This window comes from Ovis aries, chromosome 13 (assembly GCF_016772045.2).
Source record: "Ovis aries strain OAR_USU_Benz2616 breed Rambouillet chromosome 13, ARS-UI_Ramb_v3.0, whole genome shotgun sequence".
In the NCBI taxonomy this organism is placed as follows: domain Eukaryota; kingdom Metazoa; phylum Chordata; class Mammalia; order Artiodactyla; family Bovidae; genus Ovis; species Ovis aries.
In genome coordinates this window covers 46,423,367-46,433,354 of record NC_056066.1, presented here as the reverse complement: position 1 = coordinate 46,433,354, position 9,988 = coordinate 46,423,367, and positions in this window count along the sequence as shown.

Below are 9,988 nucleotides of genomic sequence, written 5' to 3'. Positions count from 1 at the left end.
GGTGTAAAGAACAATACTGCATAGGAACCTGGAATGTTAGGTCCATGAATCAAGGTAAATTGGAAGTGGTCAAAAAGGAAATAGCAAGAGTGAATGTTGACATTTTAGGAATCAGTGAACTCAAATGGACTGGAATGGGTGAATTTAACTCAGATGACCATTATATCTACTACCGTGGGCACAAATTCCTTTAGAAGAAATGGAGTAGCCCTCATAGTCAATTTAAGCATCCAAAATGCAGTACTTGGATGCAATCTCAAAAACGACAGAATGATCTCTGTTCGTTTCCAAGGCAAACCATTCAATATCACAGTAATCGAAGTCTATGCCCCAACCAATAATGCTGAGAAGCTGAAGTTGATCAGTTCTATGAAGACCTACAAGACCTTCTAGACCTAACACCCCCAAAAGATGTCCTTTTCATCACAGGGGACTGGAATGCAAAAGTTGGAAGTCAAGAGATATCTGGAATAACAGGCAAGTTGGGCCTTGAAGTACAAAATGAAGCAGGGCAAAGGCTAACATAACAGCGTTTCACCAAGAGAATGCACCAGTCATAGCAAACACCCTCTTCCAACAACACAAGAAAAGACTCTACATGTGGACATCAGCACATGGTCAATACCAAAATCAGATTGATTATATTCTCAGAAGCTGAAGATAAGAGCTCTGTAAAGTCAGTAAAAACAAGACTGGGGGCTGACTGTGGCACAGATCATGAACTCATTATTGCCAAATTCAGACTTAAATTGAAGAAAGTAGGGAAAACCACTAGACTATTCAGGTATGACCTAAATCAAATCCCATACAATTACACAGTAGAAGTGACAAATAGATTCAAGGGATTAGATCTGATAGAGTGCCTGAAGAACTATGGAGAAAGCTTTGTGACACTGTACAGGAGGCAGTGATCAAGACCATCCCCAAGAAAAAGAAATGTAAAAAGGCAAAATGGTTGTCTGAGGAGGCCTCACAAATAGCTGAGAAAAGAAGAGAAGCTAGAGACAAAGGAGAAAAGGCAAGATATAACCATCTGAATGTAGAATTCCAAAGAACAGCAAAAGAGAGAGAAAAAAGCCTTCCTCAATGATCAATGCAAAAGAAATAGAAGAAAACAAAAGACTGAGAAAGACTAGAGATCTCTTCAAGAAAATCAGAGATACCAAGGGAACATTTCATGCAAAGACGGGCTCAATAAAGGACAGAAATGGTATAAACCTAACAGAAACAGAAGATCGTTAACAAGAAGTGCCAAGAATACACAGAGAAACTCTTATCAAAAAGACCTTAATGACCCAGATAACCTTGATGGTGTGATTATCACCTAGAGCCAGACATCCTGGAATACAAAGTCAAGCGGGCCTTTAGGAAGCATCACTACGAACAAAGTTAGTGGAGGTGATGGAATTCCAGCTGAGCTATTTCAAATCCTAAAAGATAATGCTGTGAAAGTGCTGCACTCAATATGTTAGCTAATTTGGGAAACTCAGCAGTGACCACAGGACTGGAAAAGATCAGTTTTCATTCCAATCCCAAAGAAAAGCAATGCCAAACAATGTTCAAACTACTGCATAATCGCACTCATCTCACACACTAACAAAGTAATGTTCAAAATTCTCCAAGACAGGCTTCAACAGTACGTAAACTGTGAACTTCCAGATGTTCAAGCTGTATTTAGAAAAGGCAGAGGAACCAGAGATCATATTGCCAACATCCACTGGATCACAGGAAAAGCACCACTTCCAGAGAAACATCTACTACTGCTTTACTGACTATGCCAAAGCCTTTGACTGTGTGGATCACAACAAACAGTGGGAAATTCTTAAAGAGATGGGAATTCCAGACCACCTTACCTGCCTCCTGAGAAATCTGTATGCAGATTAAGAAGCAACAGTTAGAACTGGACATCAAACAACAGACTGGTTCCAAATTGGGAAAGAGTAGGTCAAGGCTGTCACTCTGTTTATTTAACTTCTATGCAGAGTACATCATGCAAAATGCTGGGCTGGGTGAAGCACAGCTGGAATGAAGACTGCCGGAAGAAATATCAATAACCTCAGATATGCAGATGACACCATCCTTATGGCAGAAAGAGAAGAAAAACTAAAGAGCCTCTTGATGAAAGTGAAAGGGGAGAGTAAAAAAAAAAAACTGGCTTAAAACTCAAAACTGTAAAAACTAAGATCATGGCATCCAGTCCCATCACTTCATGGCAAATAGGTGGGGAAAAAATAGAAACAGTGACAGACTTTATTTTCTTGGGCTCCAGAGTCACTTCAAATGGTGACTGTAACTATGAAACTAAAAGACATTTGCTCCTTGGAAGAAAAGCTATGACCAATCTAGACAGCATGTTAAAAAGCAGAGACATTACTTTGCTGACAAAGGTCTGTCTAATCAAACCTATGATTTTTCTGGTAGTCACGTGTGGACATGAGAGTTGGACTATAAAGAAAGCTGAGCACCAAAGAATTGATGCTTTTGAACTGTGGTTTTGAAGAAGACTCTTGAGAGTCCCTTGGACTGCAATGAGATCAAACCAATCAATCCTCAATCAAATGAGTCCTGGAAATTCATTGGAAGGAGTGATGATGAAGCTGAAGCTCCAATACTTTGGCCACCTGACTCACTGGAAAAGACTCTGATGCTGGGAAAGACTGAAGGCAGGAAGAGAGGGGATGACAGAGGATAAGATGGTTGGATGGCATCACTGGACTCAATGGAGATGAGTTTGAACAAGCTCCGGGAGTTGGTGATGGACGGAGACCTGGTGTGCTGCAGTCCATGGGGTCGCAAAGAGTTGGACGTGACTGAGCAACTGAAGTAACTATTATTATTAGATATTACTACTAAATATTAAATCATTAAATAGTATCCAGTAACATTAGATATTAAGACAAAGGAACCTGGAGTGCTATATACAGTCCACAGGGTTGCAAAGAGTTGGACATGACTTAGTGACTAAACAACAACAAACCTAGTATGTCCAAAATACTTCAAAACTTAACTTATATGACAATGAGATATTTTACATTCTTGTTTATACTACGTCTTCAAAATGCAGCATGTTTCATGCTTTCAGCAAATCTCCATTTGGACCAGCCATGTTTCATTCTCCTGTGGCTGATGACTACCCATGCTGGACAGAGCAAGCTAAAAACAAGAGCTTTGTGTCACCAAGTTAAGTGCCCCCGTCAGCACCTGACCAGTTGTCAGTATTCACTGTGCAAATACCTATTAGAGGGCCTGCTTGATACTTAGGTGTTGATGAGAATCCATCAGTTTTCACCAGAACTTGAACCTCTTTTAATGGTAGATTCTTAATTTTTCAGTCTGAATTTTGAAAGCTTAGAAATCTTCCAAGTCAGCAAACCTCTAAACTGACATTTCAATTAGGCAGCCCTGCAAAGGTGTCCTAAGGATGCTTTTGGCTCTATAGGGCAGTTGGAAAACCTTTATCTAACTCCTCAACCTCACACTGGAGAGAAAGTCGAGACCCAGGGCTGCTTCAATTCAGGAACCAGGTTCATGGTATCATACCTGCTCTTCCACAGCCCCATGAAGATGGTCTGTGGTCTAATACAATCCTGCAATAATAAGAAATAACCCCTACCCTCCAGGAACAGGAAGCGGTGTAAGTGAAGGTACAGATTGCTAAAGCGACTTTCCAGCAGACACAGTGTAGACATTCATTCAGCACTTGTGTTGGATGCCAAATGCATGATAAACAGCATAACATGCTTCCAGTCTCTGTGTAGCTTATACTCTAGTGAGGGCATCGTCCAAGTAAGTGCAGCTTTAATTATAACCCAGAGTTGGGTGCAATGAAGAAAAAACAAAGGGCTACAGGATACCGAGAAAGCTATGACAAGAGGGGAAACCATTCAGTTCAGTTCAGTTCAGTCGCTCAGTCATGTCCGATTCTTTGCGACCCCATGAATCGCAGCACCCCAGGCCTCCCTGTCCATCAACAACTTCCGGAATTCACTCAGACTCATGTCCATCGAGTCAGTGATGCCATCCAGCCATCTCATCCTCTGTCGTCCCCTTCTCCTGCCCCCAATCCCTCCCACCATCAAAGTCTTTTCCAATGAGTCAACTCTTCGCATGAGGTGGCCAAAGTACTGGAGTTTCAGCTTTAGCATCATTCCTTCCAAAGAAATCCCAGGGTTGATATCCTTGCAGTCCAAGGGACTCTCAAGAGTCTTCTCCAACATCACAGTGCAAAAGCATCAATTCTTCGGCGCTCAGCCCTCTTCACAGTCCGACTCTCACATCCATACATGACTACTGGGAAAACCATAGCCTTGACTAGATGGACCTTAGTCAACAAAGTAATGTTTCTGCTTTTGAATATGCTATCTAGGTTGGTCATAACTTTTCTTCCAAGGAGTAAGCGTCTTTTAATTTCATGGCTTCAGTCACCATCTGCAGTGATTTTGGAGCCCCCCAAAATAAAGTCTGACACCATTTCCACTGTTTCCCCATCTATTTCCCATGAAGTGATAGGACCGGATGCCATGATCTTTGTTTTCTGAATGTTGAGCTTTCAGCCAACTTTTTCACTCTCCTCTTTCACTTTCATCAAGAGGGTTTTGAGTTCCTCTTCACTTTCTGCCATAAGGGTGGTGTCATCTGCATATCTGAGGTTATTGATATTTCTCCTGGCAATCTTGATTGCAGCTTGGGCTTCTTCCAGCCCAGTGTTTCTCGAGAAAACCTGTATGTAAGCTGAGACATGAAAGGTGAGTAGGAGTCGCTGGAAAAGTAAGGCATTCCAAGAATCAAACATGAATTTGGATGATTCATTTCTTCCTTCATATTTTTACTATAACTGTAACTTTTAAGACCAGGAATAAAAACTTATAGAAGAAAAACAAAATTCTTGCCTAGAGAGGTCTGCAAGGGGAAAGGTCACAGAACAATTTTTTTCAAGCAATGAGAGAGATCTGACATGGTTAAGGAAGCCATCAGAGAGGAAGCAGGACTGAGGGGTGGCACAACTGAACATTTAGAGGGAAACCAGCGCAGTGACTGCAGAAGACAAGGGGCGATGTCTCAGAATGGCAGATGAAGTGATTCTGTAATCGCTTTAGACCAAGCTTTCCTCTGACCGAGGCTTGTTCAGTGAGTAAGGTCACAGGCAGTAGGCAAGGTTCGATTTAAACAAAACAAATTATTATACACGTCCTTTGTTGGAAAAAAAAATAAAGGAATGATAACACATTCTTTTCTAATTCATTTTAAAAACTAAAGAATGATGGATCATAAAAACTAAGAATGGTGAAACTGTAATTCCTGTAAGCTTTTAATAATTACAGCTGCTGAGTTCTGCTCCCAGGTCTGAAGACGTGGCTGTGGACCACACTGTCTCCACTTGTCTGCCTCCGGTTTACATCTTGTGACCCGTGTTTAGCTTTATTCTGCTGTAGATCTTTAGAGCAAAGTGTAGGAGTTCTTCTTATAAATAAATCACTTCCAAACATTTTGATTTTACAGGAGTTTGAGGTAGGTCGTTCAGAAGCAGAAAACAGTCTTAAGCACTGCCCAAGAATCCCACAGAGCCTTCCCTCAGACCACAGCACCTTCTTGGACAGTGGTTCTGACACCCCTACACTGGGTGGGGGGCTCCTCACCTGGTTGTGTGCTGGCCTGTGGGCAAGCAGCTGCCTCTGCTCTGCTCCTGGTTCTTACCCTCAGCTGCCCTGAGCTTGGGTCTGAACAGAGACAATCCGTAATTAAGAAGGGCTCAGAAGAAAGGATGAGGGAAGGACAGACCAGTGGAAGAGGAAGTTCACCCGGCAGAAGGTTCCACATACAAATTACGTCTCAGTCCTTATGCTGACTGTCCCCTTGGGGAAGCAGCTATCAGGGCAACCAGCATTTCAGCTCCTTATCTGTGTGGAAGCTACCTTTCCAAGTCTGTCAGTCTATGTATCATTAACCTCTGTTCTAAAACCCTGCCTGCTGCTCTGGGAGTGACAGCTGTCTCCAAGCTGTTCACACCTATTTTTTTTTTTTCCTTTCTCTTTTAACCATCCAGCTTAGGTCCCACAGTGAACTTTTCTTTGAAAATCAGTCCTTTCCCTCTGGTCTGATTAGTAATTATGACCAGTTCCTCTAGCTGCAGCAATGGTTGCTATCTTGATGCACATAGGTACTTCTTGATCTCCTGGAAAGGTTCCTCCAGTCAGTAACCATAGTCCAAGGCTTTGGGGTATGAAACACATGGTAGTGAAACCAGGAGTGAACCAAAGTCCTAGCTCTCTCTATGCTATACTTCTCTTCCCCACCACCTTCCCCCCAGAGAATTCTGTTTGAGACTGTACAATAAGAGATTTTTTTAAAAGTAAGCTAGTTTATGCACATGCTCAAAATCCTTCAAGCCAGACTTTAGCAGTATGTGAACTGAGAAATTCCAGATGTACAAGCTGGATTTAGAAAAGGCAGAAGAACCAGAGATCAAATTGCCAACATCCACTGGATCATAGAAAAGGCAAAGGAATTTTAAGAAAACATCTATTTCTGTTTCACTGATTACACTAAAGCCTTTGACTGTGCGGATCACAATAAACTGTGGAAAATTCTTAAAGAGATGGGAATACCAGACCATCTTTCCTGTCTCCTGAGAAACCTGTACGTGGGTCTAGAAGCAACTGACTGCTTTAACACTGGAAAGGCAGAAGACATGGCTGTATATTGTCACCCTGCTTATTTAACTTATATGCAAAGTACATCATGCGAAATGCCAGGCTGGATGAATCACAGGCTGGAATCAAGATTGCTGGTAGAAATATCAACAATCTCAGATATGCATATCATACCACTTTAATTGCAGAAAGCAAAGAGGAACTAAAGAGCCTCAACGAGGGTGAAAGAGGAGAGTGGAAAAGCTGGTTTAAAACTCAACATTCAGAAAACTATGATCATGGCATCCAGTCCCATCACTTCATGGCAAACAGATGGGGAAAAAGTGGAAACAGTGACAGATTTTATTTTCCTGGACTCCAAAATCACTGTGGACAGCCACGAAATTAAAAGACCTTTGGCTTCTTAGAAGAAAAGCTATGACCAACCTAGACAGCATATTAACAAGCAGAGACATCACTTTGCTGACAAAGGTCCGTATAGTCAAAGCTATGGTTTTTCCAGTAGTGATGTAGAGATGTCAGAGTTGGACTATAAAGAAAGCTAAGCACCGAAGCATTGATGCTTTTGAACTGTGGAGTTGGAGAGGACTCTTGAGAGTCCCTTGGACTTCAAGGAAATCTAACCAGGTAATCCTAAAGGAAATCAGTCCTGGATATTCATTGGAAGGACTGATGCTGAAGCTCAAACTCCAGTATTTTGGCCACCTGATGCGAAGAACTGACTCACTGGAAAAGACCCTGATGCTGGGAAAGACTGAAGGTGGGAAGAGAAGGGGACGATAAGAGGATAAGATGGTTGGATAGCATCAACGAGTTGATGGACATGAGTCTGAGTAAGCTCCAGGAGTTGGTGATGAACAGGAAGGTCTGGCATGCTTCAGTCCATGGGGTCTCGAAGAGTTGGACATGACAGAGCAACTGAACTGACTGAACTTAAACAGACAAAGTAGACGGCTTAACTGTTCACATTACAAAGGATGTAGTGTCTCTGTAAACAGCTTCTCAAGTGTTTCTCTTTATATCCTGAACATCTGAGTTAGAAACTAATAGCAAATGTGTCAACCTCTGCTGACAGATGATCAATCAGGCACTGAAAAAGAAAATTCTAAACTTGGCTGTTCAAAAAGAATCTTGACATTTTGGGGACTCCCCTGTTGTTCAATGCTGGACATCAGACACCCCAGCTCCTACTCCACAAAGGGTGGAGCATCAGCAGAAGCTGCCCCACGTGCCCGCACACACGCGGTTGTCCGGAGGTCGTCCTGCCCCCACAGTTCACTCCGAGCAACAAGAGCCCTTTCTCCGTGCAGCCCTGGATGGAGCTGGTCAGTTATGATCAGCAGCAGCTGCTGGGCATTTGTCTGGTTAGAGGTCAAACCTGAGGAACAGCGAGTGTAGGGAAACGAGACTATCTGGCCTCAGCCCTTCTTCATGGAGACAGAAGAGTTTATGTGACCTCCTGCCCTGGCAGAACCAAGACTGACCATCAGTCTCTGAGTTGGAGTCATAAGTCAGCTCAGGCCTTGCAGTCCTTGCTGGACATGGACTCAAAAGAGGGGACTGCTCTGCCATTTCATCCCAGCAAGGACCCGTGGTTGGTGCTCAAATATTTACTGACCAAAAAAGTGAAAGAGTCAGAAGCTCAGAAATTAAAACATTTAGAGCCCAAACTATTAGACTCAGAAACTAATTGCTTTTGAAAGGAAAACCAGAATCAGCAGTTAATTCTCAAAAGTTTGCCTTCCTACTTGTGTGTCTTACAACAGCAATCAGCAAACTGCAATCCCAAACCTGGCCAAATCCAGCTACCATCTCTCTGTGTAGGGACCAGAAGCTAATATCACATTTATACTTGAAAAGAATCCACAGAATAGTATTCATGATGGGAGAAAGGTTGAAGCCTGTGTTTCTGTACTCATGTCACAAGTCAAGTGCTGTGGGGCCAGGTCCTTGCCCAGCGACCAGAGGGCTGCACTTACGTCAGAACGGAGGAGTTCAGACCAACGCTGGCTGGCCCGTCAGACACACGTGTCACCCTTTCTTCCAGGCTGGCAGTGGCCTAGTTGAAGCCTCACAGGACTGTGGCTGGGACACAACACACTCAACGTGCTGTAATCCATCGGTGCAAGTGCCCACTAGCTACCAATGGTTCCTAAAGCATCCCTAAACCCCGCTGAGACCAGCCGACACCTCGCAGTCCACTTGTACCTCCAGGAACTTGGGCTGGTGACACGCCACTGCCCCCACCGTGCAGGTGACTCCGCCCTCCACGCCGCGTTGCCCTCTGGAGCTGGAGCAGCTTCACAATCAGAGCATCCATCTTCAAGGATCCACACTGGTTCTCGGCCTCAGATGCCTCTGCTGCCACCTGACCTGCGGGGAAGCTCCCTGGACAGCGGTCAGGACAGGTAACCCCTGTCCTCTCTTGGGGAGGGTGGTGAAGGGGGACACATGGCAGTGCCATCCTCCACTTCCAGTGCAGGGACTCACCAGGGATGACTCAACAAGACGTGTGGGTATATCCAGTTCCTTGGAAAGCATCGTGGGAAAGCTGTGAGGGGACGGCTCTGGCTGGGTTACCCTCACCTCTGCTCTGACCTGGGCTTCACCCAAGTGTGGGTCCCAACGCTGTCTTTGTCCTCCTGATGGTCAGCAGAGAAGGGAGGCATCAAGCTTGCTGACCTCGGCCCTAGGGCTGCTCCCCTGCACCTCCTGAATGCCTCCTGGGGCAAGAGGGGATTGTACCTGCATTGAACACTTGCCTCTGTCCCCCCAGGATCCATACCAACATGGAAACAAAGTGGCAGGGGAGCTGAGGCCAGGCTCAGCCCCCCGTGCCCACTGTCTTGTCTTCCATTTCCACTGCACCTTTGCGTTTCTGCAGGTCAGCCTGTCCCCAGAACCCGACAGCCCAGGTGGACCCTGCACTCTCCCACATGGCGCCAAGTGAGGGGCTGGAGGAGAGGCTTTCCCGCCTGACTGTGCTCAGAGCCGGACCCCTGCCTGCCCACCTGCTGGCCTTCTGCCCCAGCCCTGGGAGGGTCCCCAACTCTTCCCCCCATGAATGATGAAGTCAGGGAGTGACAGCGACATGCAGGGTGGAGGGGTGAGGCGCAGGAAGGGAGGGGGCGTCTATCCCAGCCTGAGGAGCTTACACTGGGGCTGTCCCGAGGCAGCAAGGCCCACCCAAATCTCACACTGACCTTGGTGCTGCCAACACTTTGTTCATGGATTAACCTTAAAATCGAGAAGACAGCAGAGATTAGTGGAAGGACCCACTGGAGGGGAGCCAGAGTGGCCACGACGGGAAGATGCCACTCAGGGACCAGGCACCGGCC